General features: G+C 38.4%; 1 long non-coding RNA gene across 1 annotated transcript; it reads left to right on the top strand.

Moving 5' to 3' along the window:
* The first annotated feature begins 34 nt into the window (after positions 1-34).
* On the top strand, positions 35-15,575 carry LOC120519037. Its single transcript, XR_005631371.1, has 3 exons — positions 35-134; positions 12,063-12,190; positions 15,361-15,575. It is a non-coding gene; the product is annotated as an uncharacterized LOC120519037 (long non-coding RNA).
* The last annotated feature ends 4,393 nt before the right edge of the window (positions 15,576-19,968 follow it).

The following is a 19,968-nucleotide window of genomic DNA, read 5'->3' as shown; positions in this document are numbered from 1 at the left end:
CCCTGGAATGAGAACTTATTGACCATTTGTCTCTTAAAGCTTTATCAACAGGGAAAATCAGAAACGTGCACCAGGTTACAGACTGATGACGTGTACATTACTACAGAATGCCAGGCTCGCACTTTCAGAATGAGGTAAGTCCTCACAGACTGTTTAGAAGAAAAACAGTTTGGAGATGTTTTTACTCTAGAAAATTAAAAAAATATTTTTTACTCAGTGTCACAGTTTTGGGAGCACCTATCACCAATTGTATGATATAGTAATCTTCTGTTTAATATCTGTATGATCATTTAATTTAAATTATTACTTACTTGTTTACGCTGGTTGTTTGATGTCATCACCAGCTTCTCTGTTATCATGGTCAGGTGTGCATGTGTCAACACCTAAGCACGAGTGTCACATTAAGAAAGCATCTGCACAATATTTAAAAGGCAAGGTTAAAATAATAAAAGTTTAAACAAATAATGAAAGAATTTCAGGGACAAAAATTAGGGCTGCTTTTGACATTGACTTACCATTTCACTTTTGATATTCAGTACTTGATATTTATTATTTAAATTCATCTGTCTTTGACATATTTCTTGACCTCCTCCACTTGCAAACAATGATCTGTTTTATTGAAAGATCTCAACAGTCTTGGGAAGCATTTTTGTTTTGACAGCAGTTCCTGATTTCTTATTGTCTATGCTGTTTCTGTTTCAAATGTTAATGAGTCATTTTGCTACACTCAGTGCTGAGCGGTGAGCCAGCTTTATCTGATACAACTTTTTGGCAAGCATTTGACTTGGCTTTTTGAAAGTGAAAAAACTCTCTAAGAGAGCCAAGACTGCGGATGAACTCACTATACCTGGAAGATGGAATTCACAGTATTTTTCAATTAACTATTATATGAGCACAAAATGTGATTTTTCAATGTTTAAAATTAGATAGCCTTTATCTAACAATATTTTTGAAATGACAATTGTGGACGCTGGCCCGGACACAGACAGGCAGACACATTCATTTCATCCACAACACGTTTATTTACACTATTTACAAAGTCCAGTGCACCACAAACCCCACAAGTCCCCAAAGTCCTGGCCTCTTTATTATGCCTTACTTTCTTCGGGCCGCCTCCTCTACCAAGCTCTGTCCTTCTCCTCACTCAACTCCAGCCATTCAATGAAGGGAGGCGGCCCCTTTTATAGCACCCGAATGTGCTCCAGGTGGGTTCCAGCAATCTTCCACCGACACGCCCCAGTGTACAGTGGAATCTCAGTTTGCCAGCTGAATTCCTGGAAGCACTTCGGGTGTGGCGGAAGTGCTGAGGTCCAGGGCTCCAAAGGCATAGGGGCGCCCCCTGGCGGCGACCACAGGCCCCTACAGTATTAAACTTCAAAGCTCTGTACCCGTGGTCCCCATATCCACCGGGGCGGTCGCCCCCAAGTGGTCTGGGGGAGGCGTAAGCCCTCCTTTGGTCCTCCTGGGCGTCCCGACTGGGTACCACCCCCATCCGGGTACCACCCAATGAAATATGCTTTTTTCACAAATATCAAAAGGCAATGTTTTTCATGCAGTGGACCCCTCGCACCACCAGTCTTAGCTACAATGTTTTTAACCAACTGACACACAAACCTGTATGGAGAAATATTTCGGACACAATTAAATAAATAAATAAATGCGTAAATAAATAAAAGTACTGTGAAATGTGAACATAAATAAATAAATGTGTCATGAAATGACAGCATAAATAAATAAATGTGTCACGAAGACGATCACAAGGAGTTCAAAATATTAGTTGGAGCCGCTTTGGGCATTCTGTTTCAAAGTACCTAAACTAATACAACCGTTGCAGCTTACCGTATATCAAACTGGCTCATTCGCCTTGAGATCGTCTTCTCCGATACACCATATAGATCTGCAATCTGTCATACTTTTAAACCACATAACAGAAGGTGTTCTATTGACTCAGCTGGAATGTCAAAGGATGGACGTCCAGAGCAGGGAACTGCGTCACCTGAACTGGAGTGTAGTCGAGTTCGTTCCACCAGTTCTTTGATATTTTCAAAAATAGTTTCATCTACTGTATATCGGAGTCTAAAAGGGCCGCCAACATTGTAATTTCTTCCAATAAATCTTAAATTCTCTCTCTGAAATACGTAATATCTTCGGCAGAATCCATTTCATCGGCAGTAGTAAGCATTTTTTCTAATCAATTCTTGTGCTATCGATTCACCAATCAGTAACTAGAGGGCGTGTTAGAGCCCACCCTCTCAACTTTGACGAGTGAAAGTGACAGTTTTATTTCAAGTCATATTTCATGACGGTTTGCAGGAATGTTACGGACAAAATGAAATAAATAAATAAATAAGCAACGAAAAACATATTTCGTGACACATTTATTTATTTATGCTCTCATTTCATGACACATTTATTTATTTATGCTCACATTTCACAGTACTTTTATTTATTTATTTAATTTTGTCCGAAATAGTCCTCCATAAACCTGTTTTAACCTAAACCATGTTTATGTGTTCTTTGTTTGTTGAGCTCACACAGTCATACCCACTGTTAAAAATTCTCATTTAAAACTCCTATCTCTGCTCATCAGCTTTAGCGTTCAGTGCCAACTTCCCTTAAGGCTCAACCCACACAGCAAAAGCAGAGTTAACACTCAAAAAGTGTATACTGTACATTATATTAAAACAATGATCCATATGCAGTGCCTTCAGAAAGTATTCAGACACCTTCACTTTTTACATATTTTGTTTTGTTGCAGCCATATGTTAAAATCATTTATAAATATTTTTTTTTTCTTATTAAACAACACTCCGTACCCCAGAATGACAAAGTGAAATCTAGATTTTAGGAATGTTTACACATTTATTCAAAATCAAAAATTAAAATATAATATTGACTTATAAACTTAAAAGCTTTACTCTGCTGGCCTAGCTCTCTTTCTCATGGGTGCGGGTTGAATTGTTTTGAACCAAGTCTTGCAAATCTTGACTTATTTGTATGGAATGTTATTTGATTTTAATAAAATCAATAAAATCCAAAAAAATACATAATACTGCCATAAGTACTCAGAGCCTTTTCTCAGTATTTGGTCGAAGCACTTTTGGCAGTAATTACGGCTTGGAGTCTTCTTGGGTATGACATGATAAGCTTCACACGCCTAGATTTGAGGATTTTCTGCCATTCTTCTCCGCAGATCTTCTCCAGCTCAGTCAGGCATTTGAGCTATTTTTCAGTCGTCTCCAGACATGTTTGATTTGGTTCGAATCTGAGCTTTGCTGGGGCCACTCAAGAACATTAACAGAGTAGTTCCAAAGCCACTCCTGCTCTGTTTTTTGCTTTGTGCTACAGGTCATTGTCATGCTAAAAGGTGAAGCGTCAGCCCAGAGTACTCTGGAGTGGGTTTTCATCATCTGTACTTTGCTCCATTCAGCTTTTCCCCAACCCTGATTAATCTTCCAAGCTATAGAGAGAGGGAGAGGTTAGGAGCATGAGCTGACACGACATGTTGCCGTACCCATCACATAACAAACCACCTCAGGATCCCAGATTCGGACCCGAGTGCAGCCATGCAACGAGTGACACCTCAGAACCACACTAGTTTTTTATGCCGGCTGGCTGCCAACTCTGCCACCAAACCCCAGGTTTTTCCCAGCAGGTTGGATGGTGAATATGCAGGGCTATGCCACTGAAAAACAGCCACCCAGCATGATGCAGCCACCACTATATTTCACTGTTGGAATGGTACTGTACAGGTGATAAGCAGTGCCAGGTTTTCTCCAGACACTTACAAATGGGGGCAAACAGTTCAATATTGGTTTAATCAGACCAAAGAATCTTATTTCCCCTAAATCTGAGAGTCCTTAATTTGCAAACTCCAAGAGGGCTTTCAAGTGACATTTGGCCACTCTGCTGTAATGCCCATATTAGTGGCGTGGAGTGCAGGAGTTGTAATCGGGTCCTTGCTCACCTCTCTCACCACTTTCCCCTGATTGCTCAGTTTGGCCTGGCAGCCAGCTGTAGGAAGAGCTGTGGTTGCCCCAGACTTACTACATTTAAGAACTCTGGATGCCACCATGGCTTGGTATCCAGCAAAGTCAGTGCAGCTCTGCATGAATTTAAATTAATTATTATACAAAAACACTAATTACAATCAAAAAAGTTACAAGTGTGGACACTCTCCCTTAATTACCCTTAATCTGAAGCTGTGTGTATATATATATATATTATCAGCTCCCAATATTCAAGGGTATGTAAACTTTTGGTCAGGCCCATTTGGTTGATTTCAGTTATCATTATGATTTAAAAAGGGCACACACCATTATGTGATCATAAATTGCCTGGCCTGAACACACTCCCTAATTAAAAGAAAAGTTTTCTGTATAATAACTTATAATGTCCAAACAATGGCCAATATTACACAAATTCTGCCAGGGTATGTAAACTTATGAGCATGACTGTATAATACACTGTAAGTTGCTTCTTTTTGTGTCCATTAATCTGTGCATAATCTGAAATCTGCCACAGCAGAAAAGGTAGAAAACACCTGTAGACAGAGTGGTACACCTTTGCTCATATTTTTTGATGGTGTTGCTTACATAAGCTCTTGACTGGTCCATATGTGTAATGCTGTCAATATCATGATGTACAGTACTATTAAAATAATTTGATTGTGTTTTACTCCTTGTTACAAAGAAAATCAAAAAGTTTAAAAAAAAAGTTTCAGGTCTCTGCTGCTACCTTTCTTGAGTATAAATCTTGTGATACCCTGTAATTAAAATCTCCTGTTTGACTCCTTGTTAAACATTACTGATTTCTGAATCACCTTTAAAAACCTCTGCTGCTGAGTTTCTCTTATGGAGGGATGTGCTAGTAGGTCATACCTACAGACACAAATAAAATAAAAGAGTAAGTCAAATTCCATTCGAAAAATGAGAGTACTGAGGGAGGTTTAAATGGTCAAGACAGTAAAGGGACTGCATATCATAAGGCAACTTGTAATATTATTGATTAACGATTTCTTGATTTATTATCTTCCACACAATTTATTTTTACGGCATTATTATTTACCAACTTAAACTGTGTTGTTTGCATTTCTTTACACTTCCCACACAGACAGAAATAAGCAGAGACTGAGCCGTTGCCAGGGTCTGAGGGCGTAGCAATATTGCACGGTTGTGTAAATGTAAACAGATTTGCACAGCTTTTGTGTCTGTCAAGGGCCTGTAAGAAATGAATGAGGCAGAGCCGAAAATGTTATGTTTTGGTTTGTTTTTTTTTTTGGAAAAATATAGTTGAATGAGGTATGGTTAAAGTTTTGTCTGTGTCAAGCTCCCTGCCACGAAAGGCTAGCATTTCTTTTTTTGGACTGAACAGGAGCTACTGTCATTGCCATTGTCTAAATTTCCAAAATATTTTCTAGGTTGAAAGTCACCTATGTGAGACACTTGATGCTTTAGAAACGTGTTGGCCTTGTGGTCAAAGTGATCAGTACAAAGCACTTGAGGTCAGCCATAGCACGATCTTGACCTTTGCAGATAATCATCTGCTCCTCTACCTATAGCTGTTGATTGCATCTATGCACATGGTTGTTTGTCTCAGCATGTAGGGATATGAAGGGGGTAAATTGTTCAAATGCTTCCTTGTGGAAGCTTTTCATGGAAGGAACTGATTATAATCCACCCAGGCTGAAAGCTTAACATCTACCATACTCAGAACACAGATAACATACTATTTTGGAAACCAGTAAACTTATGTTTGACAAACTGTCGTCTTTGTGCTCCAAGACATTTGTGAGCCACCTGTAGGTCAGACTGGAGGACATCCTGTAATTGAAGAGTTCTGTTATTGCATTATTTTCCTATTAGGTTTAAGTACTTCCCTCTTGAAAATTAACTTGCTATATCAACAAAAGGAATTCGTAAGAGCAAGGAATGCATAAAAATAAGGGTGAACTGACTATAGGGGCACTACTGAGACCAAATGATAACTGCAACTGTGTTAGATGACATTAAATACGCACCTTTTAACAGCCCCATGCAATGTCATATAGTCAAAAATACAGCACAAATAGACTTGTTGTTGCTCAATATCTTTCATACAAAGAAGATTTCAATTCAAGTGATGTAAAAATGACATTCATGTGTGTTAATGACTGTGGAAGGTCTGCAACCAGTTTTAGTTTTTTTGTTTACTTGTTTTTTTAATAACAGAAGGCATCCCAAAAAGATAAAAAAAAAAACAATAGTGCAGTAAATGCAATACCCTTTTTATCAACATTTGTAATAATACCACATCACTTATTAAAGCAAACTAACAGCCACTTCATACAGAATGAACAATAAAGTGAAATTACCAAATGAAAAAAAAAACTATAAAAATTAGCATAAAATCACCTATCAATTTGACTCCAAGAAAGAAGAAAAATGCCTCCTATCTACAACCCCAATTCCAAAAAAGTTGGGACACTGCGTAAAATGTAAATAAAAACAGAATGCAATGAGTTGCAAATTTCATAAACCTATATCTTATTAATAATAGAACATAGAAAAACAAATGTTAACACTGAGAAAATGTTCCATTTTAAGAAAAGAATAGGTCATTTTGAATTCGATGGCAGCAAAATTAGTAGTTAGTTAGTAGCTATTAATATTAGTTAAAATGCAGTAATTTATCAAAACTATCTAATCAACTACCAACTTGGAAGAAACGGATTTGTTGTATAACAGGAATACCAAAGGTGACAATAATTCAAAAGATTTTAATGTCATTCTCAAAATACACTGAAGGAAAAGCATCTCTACCAGCCATCATCCCAACTCTTTGTCAAACGTTATACCGCTAAGCATCTGTTTCGGCACGGCACAAGCTCGACTTCTGCTTCATCCCTTCTGTTTGTAGCAAGCAGTCCCCTAGAAAATGTTAAACACAGTGCGGTCCTTGTTATACGCCCCACGATCTTCTGTTCATGCATAACCTGCAGTTTCTTTTCTAACCCCATGTTATCTTTACATCACAAAGGAGAGCTGCACCTTCTGTGTGATTAATTAGCTGCAGTTTCCTAACGTCTGTTCTTTACAACAACAATGTGCAGATAATGCAGCCATAAGGTAATTTATACTGCAGTGTCAATACTGTTAGTTTAGTCTAGGTTTATTACATTGGATTTCTTCCCTATTTTATTAATTTCCAGATAGGTGACTTTTTTTGTGTGTGTTTCTATAAGAACAGCTCATGTGCGCCTCCCCGAGTTTTGAATAACTTGTACTGGAGATTTGATTGGCTGTCAGACAAGTAATAATGGAAAATATACAAAATATCCAAGATGAAGTTACCACTCTTGAGGTAAAATTAAAGCAGTGAAAAAATTCATAGCTGTAGTCGCACAGAACATTTCTCCATTTTTAGTGAACGAGTTCACATTTTTGCTAATACTTTCCAATCGGCGATTTAGGACTTTGAACAATTTGTTCAGTGCAATCTGTCTGAGAAATCTCAACAAAAATTAAATAAATTTCTTTGAAGGGTACGGTAAGTATGCCACATTTCAACGAAATTGGCCCACTAGGGACCAAGTTGTTTCATGTGGGCAGACAGACACAAAGACAGAGAGACATAGCTCAACAGGAGCTTTGTGCTTTACATTTCAATGCACCTAAAAATATGGCAGCAACTGCTGAAATTCCTGAAGTAAGGCAAAGGGAATAATTCTTCAGTGTCAATCTGAAGAAGCTGCTAAGGAATACTATGCAGATATTTAGAATTCTCACTTAAATAGATAAAGTTGACCCACCAGAATCTTGTCAAATAAGGTTTTGGAATTTAATGGCACTGAGTGAAAGTTAAGGGAAACCAGAAATCACTTCTTTACTCAAAGCATCATAGAGATTAACAAATAGATGAATGAAAATCCACTTTAAAAGAATGACTGGATGAGCCATTGAAGTAGGTTCATTATTAGCTAATCAAACAGGCGGAATGGACTGAATGGTCTTCTGTCATTAGTTAATACTGTCAGCGGCTGAAACCATATTTGACCTCATGCGGTTAGCTCACTGACCCACTACGTCTGAAAATAACAGTCGTGAGAGGGTATATTTGATATTCCACGTGAATTGTCCTACTATACTAAAAAAGTAAATAATATTAGCTTACTAAACAGTGATAACTAGGTTACTGTTGTGCGAAATAAATCTCAAGTTAGCTAACAATGAATTAGCGATAACAAAGCAGATGGTATGGTTGTGCATTGGATAGATTGGGCTGAATCCCATGCTTGCTATTTATCCAATTGTAGTTTGTACATTCTCTTCAAGTTTGCCCCTGGGAGCTCCGGTTTTCGAACAATATCCCCAAACGTGTGTGTTAGATGAATTGCTAATTCCAAATTGATCCTTTATTAGTGTGAAAGTGTGTGTGCTGTGGTAGCCGGCCCGGACACAAACAGGCGGACACGTTCAAGTCACCCAACACACATTTATTCTTCATTGCCATATGTACAAAAGTGCAACACACCCCAAAAGGCCCTTAAAGTCCAGGCCACCAATCAAATGCCTCACTTCTCTTCAGGCCGCCTCCACTCCTCTCCTCCAAGACCTCGTCCTTCTTCCACCCGACTTAAGTCGTCGTATGGAGGGAGGCGGCCCCTTTAATAATCACCCGGATGTGCTCCAGGTGCCTCCCGACAGTCTTCCACCAGCGCTCCCCAGTGTGGCATTCCGGGTGTCCCCGCTCCTCTTCCCCCCAGCACTTCCGGGTGTGGCGGAAGTGCTGAGGTCCAGGGCCCCCAAGGCATTGGGGCGCCCCCTGGTGGTGACCATGGGCCCCCAAGTGGTCTGGGGGAGGCGTAAGCCCTCCTCCAGCCCTCCGGGGTGTCCCGGCCAGGTCGCCTCCCCCCAGCCACCTTTGACAATGTGTATGTCTGTGTGACTGGGTACATTGGCACCCTTCACAGAGCTGTTTTGTCTCATGTCTTATCCTGATGAGACAGACTCTGGTATCTTCTGACTATTTCTGATCTATTGAGTTTGAGAATGTTATGTTAATGAAGCAAAGCAGAAGGTCAAAAGAGCTGTTAAAAAATATATTTTCTCTGTTCCAGGCTCTCGTACCGGACTATGTGGCAGATCCCACAATACAATGCTAATTTAAAAGCTAGTGAGCACAGTGTCTACAATCACTGAAAAAAACTGTTTTCATCAGGCAATTGGCAAAAATATGTACAACAGAGTTGAGTCTACAGGTGTTAAGCCACCCACACAACCAATATTATGTGATAAATCCAATAGGTTTTCAGCTCATTGACAATAAAGACATTAATATCTGGAATACAGATATTCTGGACAGGCTTCTAATGAGGAAAAATCTATCCATGGTTTTGCCATTTGGCAGACAATGTGGAATAAAGAGAGCAAAATCATGGGCTAACCTAGTACTGAATGATTTTTGTTATCCAGTTAATCTAAATTACAATTGCAGACAGGCCCCCAACATCAGGCATTAGGCCTCAACCAGCCCTGGACAGCGTGCTGGTCCTTTTCAGGATCACTCAAAGAATAGCACAATGGAACTTTTGTGATGAGTCAGAACATAGGACAACTTTAAACCAATTAAATGAAACCTTTTGACTTCAATTAATTCTTGCATTCATTCCTGAGTGGAGACTCATATAACTTACACATACTCTATTTACAACCATTATGTGATAACAGTAAATGACTAAACAATATAATATTAACATTCATAAATTCATATATCAAATTAAACAAAGAAAGGAGAAATGGATCTCAATAATTAACATAAGCAAATTATGGCAACATTAAGTAAGGTTAGCATAACAACAGAAATATGATCAGTTGACAACAGCAGAGAAGAATACAGCATTCATTAATTCCTGAGTAACTGAAAGGCTCCACATGCATACTAAAGTCATCCTGTTTATTCTTATCGTTTGTGCAAAACAACAAGACAGACATTTTTGAAAACAATGAATCAAATAAAAGTGGGCATTTTCTTGAGCAGATTAAATTGCTTGGATCTTAACATCTGAGATAAAGGCCTAGCCTTTGCAGTAATCACACTTGTGTAACCTTTTTAGGCTGTTTCTCTGTTATGTTTACTTTCTACAGTATTGAGATTAAGTGTCTATGCATTTCTGAAATTAAAGTCTTCTACTGCCATTTATGTCTACTGTCATTCTCATCATATAAATCTTGTGCTGGTGAAAAAGAAGCTTGCAGATGTCAGCACCTTTGTGATTGAATTAATTTATATTTGTTTATGATGCTATTATAGAAGCTCATTTGTCTTGTCGATATGCAAAAACTGAAGGAAAGTAACATGGTGGTGTTCAAGATCAGATCAGTTTTACTACTGTCTGCTGGTAATAAAGTTAATGTTACCAGATGTGTTGTCTCTTCTGGTATATCCACATATATCAGCCTTAATTATTAATTATTCTTTAAGAATCTTCTATTCTCCCATAGTTTAAATGTGACTTTCTTATTTTTGCATGCAGCTCCTGTTTAACTCAAAACAGACAAAATCTGACCTATCAGATATCCTATAATTATGACACATATTGGTTGGAAAAATGTGCTAGCTCTGTATCATTACAATGAAAGATTATTTTCATAAAGAAAAAGCAGTTTTGTAAGTTATTGTGGTACAGTAGCATTGCTCACGAGTATTGGTAAGTTTTATTAGTGTTTGTTGTGAATGGTTTGCATCTTATGAGGAGGTCTGCTTCCTCTTCTGTTGTCACTTGTTGTTTGACATGTTATCTATAGCCTATTGATTGGTGTGACTGTGTAGGGCCTCCTAGTTTTGAGGACTTGCATTATGTGTCAGGAATGACAGTAGTGTTAATGTAGATGAATCTATATAGGTGTGTATCATAATATAACAAAGAAGTGGAAAACATGAAAAAGGATTGAATTACACTTTAGCCATCCGAGTATCACTTAAATCCAAACAAGGATCACTTTTAGGAGAATATGGTAAATATAGTGGGAACAATTTAACTTATCCAAATCTGTAACAAAGGGCTCCCCTACATTATACTGAAATAACTGGCTCATATAATGTCAATAGCCCCCAACATGCCAGTCCATGCCATGATGTTATCATACTAGCATATTCTTAGTCTTCCACAACCTCAGACCCCTTCCATAGGACCTGTCATCACACTTCCTTCAGTGGTATCGCATGGTTGTCTCATCACATGTCCAAAATACTTCAGCAATACAGTTTTAAATCTAGAAAGCTTATAGACTTGCTGAGTGGTCATCAGCTTCATCCATGAGATTCTCAGCAACTTTCTCATTGATTTGTTCTCAAAGGACTGGTTGCCTCTCTCTTCTTCCTTCACCGTGCAGATATCACCACTGGCCAAACCAAGTCTTTCATCAAGCACAGCTTAGTTGTGGTGCTGACTGACTTGTTTTTCCATAAACCTTTCAACTTAACCATCACTACCATGCTATGGCCAGCCTTGACCTCACTATACCTGTACAGTCAGCATCATTTGTTACTCTACTCGCCAAATACACAAAAGAGTCCATCGGCTCCAACCTTCCTCCATCCAATCCAACCTTCCTCCATTCACTATGATCCTATGTGTTTGCTGTCATTACTTTCATTTTTGTTGCATTGATTAGCATGTTATACTCCTTTGCATCCCCCTGAACTCAGCACACCCACTCTTGTAGTCTTTATGGTGATATTGTCAAGATTGCCAGTGGACATCCCTGCCCTGTCCTGGATTCTCCAGTACTTTCTGCATCATTTGTTCTGTTAGGCTGTTGAACAGGCATGGAGGGAAGTTACATCCTTTTTTGATAAGAATCCATGCTGACATGAGACTGGCTGCCCTGTCTGTACAGGTTTTGCAGTAGTTTGGCTCAGTGTGGCAGAAAACCCATCTTGAGCATTGCTATGCAGAACTGTTATATGTCAACCAGGGGTTCCAATTCATGTTTTATTATGCTGTATATATTCATTTTTTTTATTGTTTATGTATTCATTTTATTTATATTTGTTTGCTCTTGATTGTATTTATGTTTCAGTGCCTCGTGGGTAGTCCCCCAAGAGGCGGAGCCACCTGACAATTGCCACCACGGACAGCCCTCCACATATAAATCCAGAGAGTTTCCCACAGTTCCTGGTGCTTCAATGTGAAAGTGCTCGGGATTTTGTGAGTTCATTGTGTCTTTCTTTGTGCTTTGAAATGTTTGTAAAATTCTGGATTTTTTCGACCTTCTACTTTGTGTTTTGACCTTATTATTAAAATCGGTATTGGGAGTTGTTTAATTTGGATTGCCTTCATGCTACAGGCAATTTCATTTTGTCTTTGTGCTCCACAGAGCTTCATTGTTATTATTGGGGAGCATTTTTTGTGAAGAATATATCTTTTATTTTATAGAGAATCTACAAGGCCCTTTTTGTGTCTAGGCAGCGTTCTTCATGAGATTTTCCTCTCTAGTGTGCATTAATGGGCATGCTTTTTAAACTTATGTACTTTGGGACTAGTTCAAGACAAGAACAGGTCATTCTGGAACGCACTTTTGAAATCAATGAAGCAGAAATACAGTGACTGTTTTTTACAACTACTGGTTCAGTAGTAGTAACTGAGTGCCTCAGTTTAGTCAAAAGCTTTTGACAGGTTTTGACTAAGCTGTAATCATATGCTTATATCAATAAATAAGTTACTGTAAAAAAGAGAAACTGAAAACTGAGATGTTTGCTTCTCTCCCATAAGAAAGCAACCCACTCATTACATGTCATTATTTATCACAATTTCATTGAAAACCTGCTGCCTGATTCTTGAATGCCAACAAAGCAAACTTAAATGCTTCTGAGGAGACGGTTACTACTGCATGAAATCTTCAACGTGTCTCTGTCAATATCACCCACCACTGACAGTTTTCATATTGTATGTACCTTGTTTAGAATCAATGCACCAAGAGAAGTGGGGCTGTCAGTTTTTTTCAAACAAATGCAGCACAGTGAAAGCAATGGCAATGGCAGAAATGTTCTCTACACTAATATAAATGTCTGACTACAGCAGCAACAATGTTTTCCTAAGAGTAGATTTGTTATAAGAATAACACTTGAGCTGCCAACAATGATTTACTCTGTTCAGGAAGCTTTTGTTTTAATTGTAAATTGCATAAGGACTTTCATGCTCAATTTCTGCTCTAATTCACTGTTCTTGTCATTTGGAAAGGACTGAATCAACACACAGGAATAAGCTAAAATAATAAACATCTTCAAGATTAAAGCACAGCTTCTCCCTCTGTGAGCCTCATTTTAATTTAGGTTGTAAAAGGAAAGGTTAACACTGCATTCTCAATAATATAATGGTCTATGAACATCTTGAACTATTCTACCGCTTAGTATAATCTGCATCTCAAAGTGAAACTATTTGTTGTGATTTTCTTCCTCAAAAGGGAAGACAAACATATAAAAAAAAATTCACAAAATCAAAACTAATTAATAATAGAAGTAAACATATTAGGGCATTCCGTTAAAATGAATAATCCATTATCAATAATTCATTTCCAAATTTAAAAAGTTAAACTAAACAGTTATGGCAAGTAATTCATTCAAAAGAAAAAAAACTCCTTTTTTACAAAATTGAATAATTATCATTTATAATATTGTTAATTACAATTTATTTAAATAATAAATTAACAATTGGAATAATTAAAGAACAGAAAGCAGGTGCAGAAATATGGAGTTAAATGATGCAACAGAAAATGAGTGCAATCCACCCTAATTCGCAAAGTTCATGAGAAATGAAATGATAGACATCATGAGGCAGAAGTATGCAATAAACAAGAATAGTTATGTCAGATATTTGAAATATTAAAATGTACGCTTCAATTGAAATGACTGAAGTCTACATATTGTTGACTGTGATAGAAATGTGTCATTTTTCACCCTCTAAAAGAGGTCCATTGAGGGCTAGACCCCTAGAAAAGGATCAAAAATAACATCATTCCTACTCACTGACCTTGAAATAGTCTAAAATGATACCCCACATGCTTAATCCTAAAATTGATCTTTTTAACCTTCTGGAAGTGGCTCTTAAAGGGCTAGGACTACTGGTAAAGAATCAAACATCAATAATTTTATCACATTCGTGATCAACAACCTCGAAATGGAGTAATACTCTACTCCAGATGCTTATATTACAGATCCCCATTTTATTGAAGTTATAAGCAAAGGAGTAACTTTGACTCCTCATTTTCCAATAGGGGGTGAACCCTTGGGGGTCAGCTGAGTTGACACACACAGCGTCAAGTCCTTCGGACCATTTTTGCTAAAGGCATGTATTATTTCTGTCTTTATCATAAGGGGGTCATTTCATGCACAGAATATGGTACAGAAATGATGTTTTTTTCAGGTGTAGAGGACCAAAATAGATGATACCCCAGAAAAGCTTGACATCTTGCACAACTAGACATCAAGACGAGTCAAACAGTATATCATATGTTGGTTTTTCTCGTACCAGTGAGTCAGAAGACACCAGACCAAAAAAAAAAAAATACTGAAATGATTTTAAAGCATTCATAAGTAATTCTTATGAGCACAATAAATAAATCCATAATGAGAGACAAAGCCAAATTTCACAATCCAGAAGAGACGTTAACATCCACCTATAATCATATAAACCATGTGAAATTACAGATGTGAGTGAAGTAGAAAATAGGAATTAAGTAAGCAAAGAAAAAAGTGTTCATTAGAATATTAGATCAGTTTTAATGAGGGCAGGCCATTGCCTCTAAAAAAGGCTGTCACATCTGTTTGCTTAAATTTTCCAAAGCTAATGTTGTCATGCTGAGAATCCAAGGTCCCTAAAGAGCTATTATCTACTATACTGTGTGTAATTTCATCTATGTTTGGTTCACAGCGTGAAGAGAAACTTTGTAACGTTTGTATAAAATTTCCCCATAACCAGTTTCCACTTAAGGCCCCATGGTTATGTTGAAGAACTCTTTTTAACAGCTGCAATCCACCATATTAATTTGCTTAATAATTTTTAACACTTCAGTCATTTCACCTCTTAATCTCTGTGTGTCCAGCAGGGAGTGATGAGCTCCACAAACAGACCAGGCTCAAAGGTGGGAAATGCATGGAAGACTGTACCGTGTAGTTCAGTGTAGGGTGCCACCTCAAAGTCAAAGTGCTTGTCAAGTAACAACATGACAAAATAGTCATGACAATAATAATAATAATCTTGCATTATAAGGTGTCACACATGCGCTATTAGGAAGCAGCCATCAAGTGCAAAGGTGAGTGTTATTTCATGAGGTAGAGGGTTGGTTATGTGCGCTGATGTCTCTTTCTTTTTGCCCATAGAAATAAAGAAGAAAAATATGAATGCACCTACCTTACTTCTGGGTTCACAAAATGGCTGCAACAACACCACACGCAACTTCTGTGATGTCACTTCTGGTTCCTGCACAGTGATGTCACTTCCGGCCATCTCTGATAACATCACTCCCAGCGCTGCCATAATGACATCACTTCCGGCCATTCCCAATGACGTCATTTCCTTCCACCATTTTGTCTATAAAAACACGTTAAACAGAATGTACAATGTCTTCTGTGATCTATTTTGATTCATTCGAACACTTTTTTTTTATCTTTGTCCGTCGGACAATATCAAGGTCATTCCCCAACTCTTTTTGAGCTTTCTTGTGAATTATTTTCTATCACAAAGGTCATTATAGGGTTATTACTGGCACATGTACAGAATCCTGAAAAAGTCTTACTTGCATGTACTAATCAACATTAAACATGTTGCCACTCTGTGGTGATATGATTAGTGAGTATAACAGCCATACATTATTAAATAATCATTCAGTGTACTGTCTGTGTCTGGCTCTGCAGGGAAAACTCCACTGGAATTGGGCAGAATGAATGCAGCTATGGCAATTGTGTTTTTTAAAGGATAGCAAACTGCCTAAATGAGAGATGAAAAGAGCAGAGTCCATATCAGAACTCGGAGCCAGCAAACACTACAGCAGCTCTGGCATTACATTGGCGTCAGAAGTGGAATGCAGGGAAGACATACCATCCAACAAGTGCCAAAGAAACCATAATGGACTTGCTGGGCTTTTCTGAAGAGCTGGTGAAGAGTCTCAATGAGATCCAGAATCAGTATAGGGAGGAAAACAGCTGAGTGACTACCACCTCTGCATCTCCACCACTGCTTCCACATCAGCTTCTTTTGAACTTGGGAGTACATTACCATAAAGTTACAAAAAAACTCTAGCAAAACCCCCACAAGTAGAGAGGATCCATCAACTTTCAGTTTGAAGTGAATAGGGGCAAACCAAACATCTTTCTAAAATAAAAGAGATATTTTTCAAGAAAGCTCTGAACACAATGATGCTCAGAAGAGTAAAAAAGGCCCAGAAGGTGTTGCCTTAAAGAGTAGAGCTAATCCAAAGCAAATAACTCCGAAAAACACAAATCCAAACAGCAAAGTCAGAATCAAAGAATCAAAAATAAACAATATTCACAATTCCAGGACAGCTCACCATAACCACCAAGCGCATTCAAATCAACTGCCAGTTTCCTTGGTCTTTATAGGACTGAGGGCAGTCTCTTGATAGAAATGGACTGGTGGCTCTTCTTCCTGGTGGATCACCAACAAAATACCGGTAAAATTACGTTACAACGAACTGACAGGGACCTAAAAAATATTTTGTTGCAATGAAAATTTCGTTGTAATGAAGTTCTGTATTTGTTACTATAGTGATTTCTTTAACTTGCATCCAGGCGTTTGCAATCTTTTAATTAGCTTCTTTCACATTCATTTTAATCTTCTCCTGCCTACAAGTTATGATGCTGGGAGAATTTTTCTCAGCATTTCCTTGCAATAATACACTTTCAGGGTGCTAATGATGCCCAAACCCAATGCTGTGCAATTGGGTGGGAGGAATTCAACTAATTATCAATTATCTAAATGCGGAAGCCTGTTGTGGGCAGCACAGTTTCTGAACTCTTTTGGGATCCCCCCAATCCGCCACCCCCCACCCAACAGAAACGTCACACTGAAGTGCATCCCGAAGCACAATTGCCACGTCTGTGGAAGATTGTATGTCCGTTGCCGGGGCAGGGCAACCGCAGGCTCACAACACTGCAGTGAGACGCCACAGAAGCGATCGTGGGTGTGCTATAAGTCCCTGTCTTGCACCCCAAAACATGAGGCTTAGTCTCAGTACTTTATCAAAACCAGCTTCATTCAGCTTAAAACAGGAACAGTACGGTTAGTTATTGTAGCGGGATCTGCCACTCTCCTATACACAGACTCAGCAGTCAGGCTGGGTCATGGCCAGGTTAGTGGCCAAGTAATACTGTTCCCTGCATCAACCATTGAGATCTTTTCTGTTTGCTTTGGTGAAGAGTTGCCTCAGCACTGTGAGCCTGCTGTTGCCCCAGCAATGGATAAACAGACTTCCACAGACGCAGTGATCACACTTCGGGACACTCTTCAGTGTGTTGACCAGTTGGAGGAGGTCCCAAGAAAGTTTAGAAACCTCACATTTTCTTGAATGAGTGCCGCATTAATAGGAATGTTTCTTGAACGAGCATCACTGAACCACATAAAAACTGCTTTTTCGACGTCTTCAAATGCAGCAGTTCACATACATTTACAACCCAAGATTTTTCTTCTTTTTTTGCTCGGTCTTTCAAGAAAGTTGACAGTGTCGATAATGAAATTCCAAATTCACTGGCAACGTCTTTTTTCTTTTTGCCGCAATCGAGAGCTGCAAAAATGTTTTTTTTGTTTTTTCTAATATGAACTGTTATCATTTTTTGGTGTCTGCCGTTTCTATAGGAGGTTGACAATACGTTAAATTCCAATGGATATTTTTCAAATGTTGATGAGCAATAAGCAAAAGGTATCACTGAAAACCGCAGGAAACAAAAACAGCAAAAACAAAAAATAAAACAGCAGGAGGAAAGTCCAAAGAAAAGAAAACAAAATTACAATGTTTCTGTTTGGGGATTTTTGTGCACAACTGACCTGCGACCACAGAACTAACTGCTCTGTGGATGATTCATTTAAGCATTTCAAGGTCACTTCGTTGTAATGAAAGTATCTGCTGAATGTACTTCGTAGTAACAAGATTTCTATAGACTCATGTCATATGGGGAAACTGTTGAGACCATAAAAATATTTTGTTGTAATGGAAATTTCATTGTAACGGAATTTTACATGTACATGGAACGTTAAAACTAAATGATCAACAATACTGGCAAAGAATGCAAAATTATACAAATAACAAACATATAAAAAACAATGTCAACACAAACAGTCAAAAATGAACAAAAAAGACATAAAAAATTGCAGCTACATAACACTACTAAGGTTCATTGGCTTGGCTTTAGGCTTAAAAGCCTGGAAAAAGTGTGGCAGGTCAAGCTGATGCTGACCCCAGTTGGAAAGTGTGAAGCTGGGCCAGTGGTAAGACTGCTAAGGCCAACGATGAGGCCGATTGCAAAGGGGTTACAGAGCAGCAGTGCAGGGAAAGTTTCAAATCTGAGAACCCAACCTGGAACTCCATTTTCAGCTCCCGTTCAGTGATGGCAGACAGTCAGAAGACACATCTGCAGCTCCACAGGAGGAGGATTGCCTGCCCAACTATACTGAAAAGACCATTGCACAAAGGTGCAGCATTAAGCTCTTCTGCGGCACTCAAATCCCTGCTGTGCAATCTGAGAACAAAGCACTCAGGACTGCTGATGATGCCCCTTTTGTCACAGGTCAGAAACAAAGACCTCCCCCAGTGGGTGGCAGCTTTAGGGCCAGCTGCAGGTGAGGCTAGAAAACTGGCAAGTCTGCCATGGATTCCAACTAGTGGTCCTTTTAAGGACAGCAAGCTACTTAAAAGTGTGAGAATTCATATTTGGCACTCAGTGCCAGTGCTTCAATATTATGGCCACTAGATCCTAATGGTTCGATTATCTCTGTTATCCTATAGTTGGTGCTTTAACCTATTGTGTTAAAACGGTCATAAAATAACATCTGTGAGAACCTGCTCTTGTGTTCTGCAATTTGTAAGATTATCCTGCTTCATTTTTGAGTACTTAAATTCCCCATCACCATCACTATAATAACAGCCTCTAAAGTAGATTTTTTAATATTGTTACAAATATGCATGTGAAAACTACAATATTTGTCCACATTGAGAAGGTCAGTTACTCACAGTACCCCAAAGTGTAAACAAATAAAGAAGGAGGGAGTGGGAAAAAGGAAAATAAAATGCAAATCATGTGAAGCCATGGAGAGATAGAAATCTGAGACTTCCATTGCCGCTCTCTTAATGTCATTCTAGGATATCTGTTCAGCATTTTCTACAACAAAAAGAATTTAAAAAGGCTCAATGTGTATCTATCCATCCACTTGTTCTCATAACAAATTATGGGGACTGGGAAGGTACAAGGCAGGACACTTCCCTGAGCAAATTCTGTGCAAAACACAGTTGGAGCATCAGGCTTTATAAAATAATCCTATGTGTTGTTCCATTTCTGAACAATATTGACTCACAAGTCTGATGCAGAATTTTGATGTTAGTTTCCTTAACTGGTGTTACAAAATGACAGTTGGGGTCAAAAAGGGAAAACTCCACTTACTTTCTATTGGCCAAGTTATTTTAAATCAACAATCTGTTTCAGCTGTGAAGATGGAAGGCTGACTAGACATCTGTTCTCTAGTATGTTTGTGTTAAGATTAGAATTGACTTCTCTTATCCTTTGTCAAATGACAGAAGCAGGTCTGTGGTGTGGGCAGAAGTGACATCAGGACCCATCTTCTTCGGTGTTTTTTACACTATGGGCAAAAGTGAAAAGTGGTTAATAACTCTGCAAAACCCTTCTCCCAATCACTCCCTGTGACATAATTACCAGATTCCTGTGAGTGAAAATTATAAGTACAATGAGAAGAAGTGAATG

This window comes from Polypterus senegalus, chromosome 1 (genome assembly GCF_016835505.1).
Source record: "Polypterus senegalus isolate Bchr_013 chromosome 1, ASM1683550v1, whole genome shotgun sequence".
Lineage (NCBI taxonomy): Eukaryota > Metazoa > Chordata > Cladistia > Polypteriformes > Polypteridae > Polypterus > Polypterus senegalus.
Note: the sequence above shows the minus strand (reverse complement) of the source record. Positions and strands in the feature narration are given on the sequence as shown.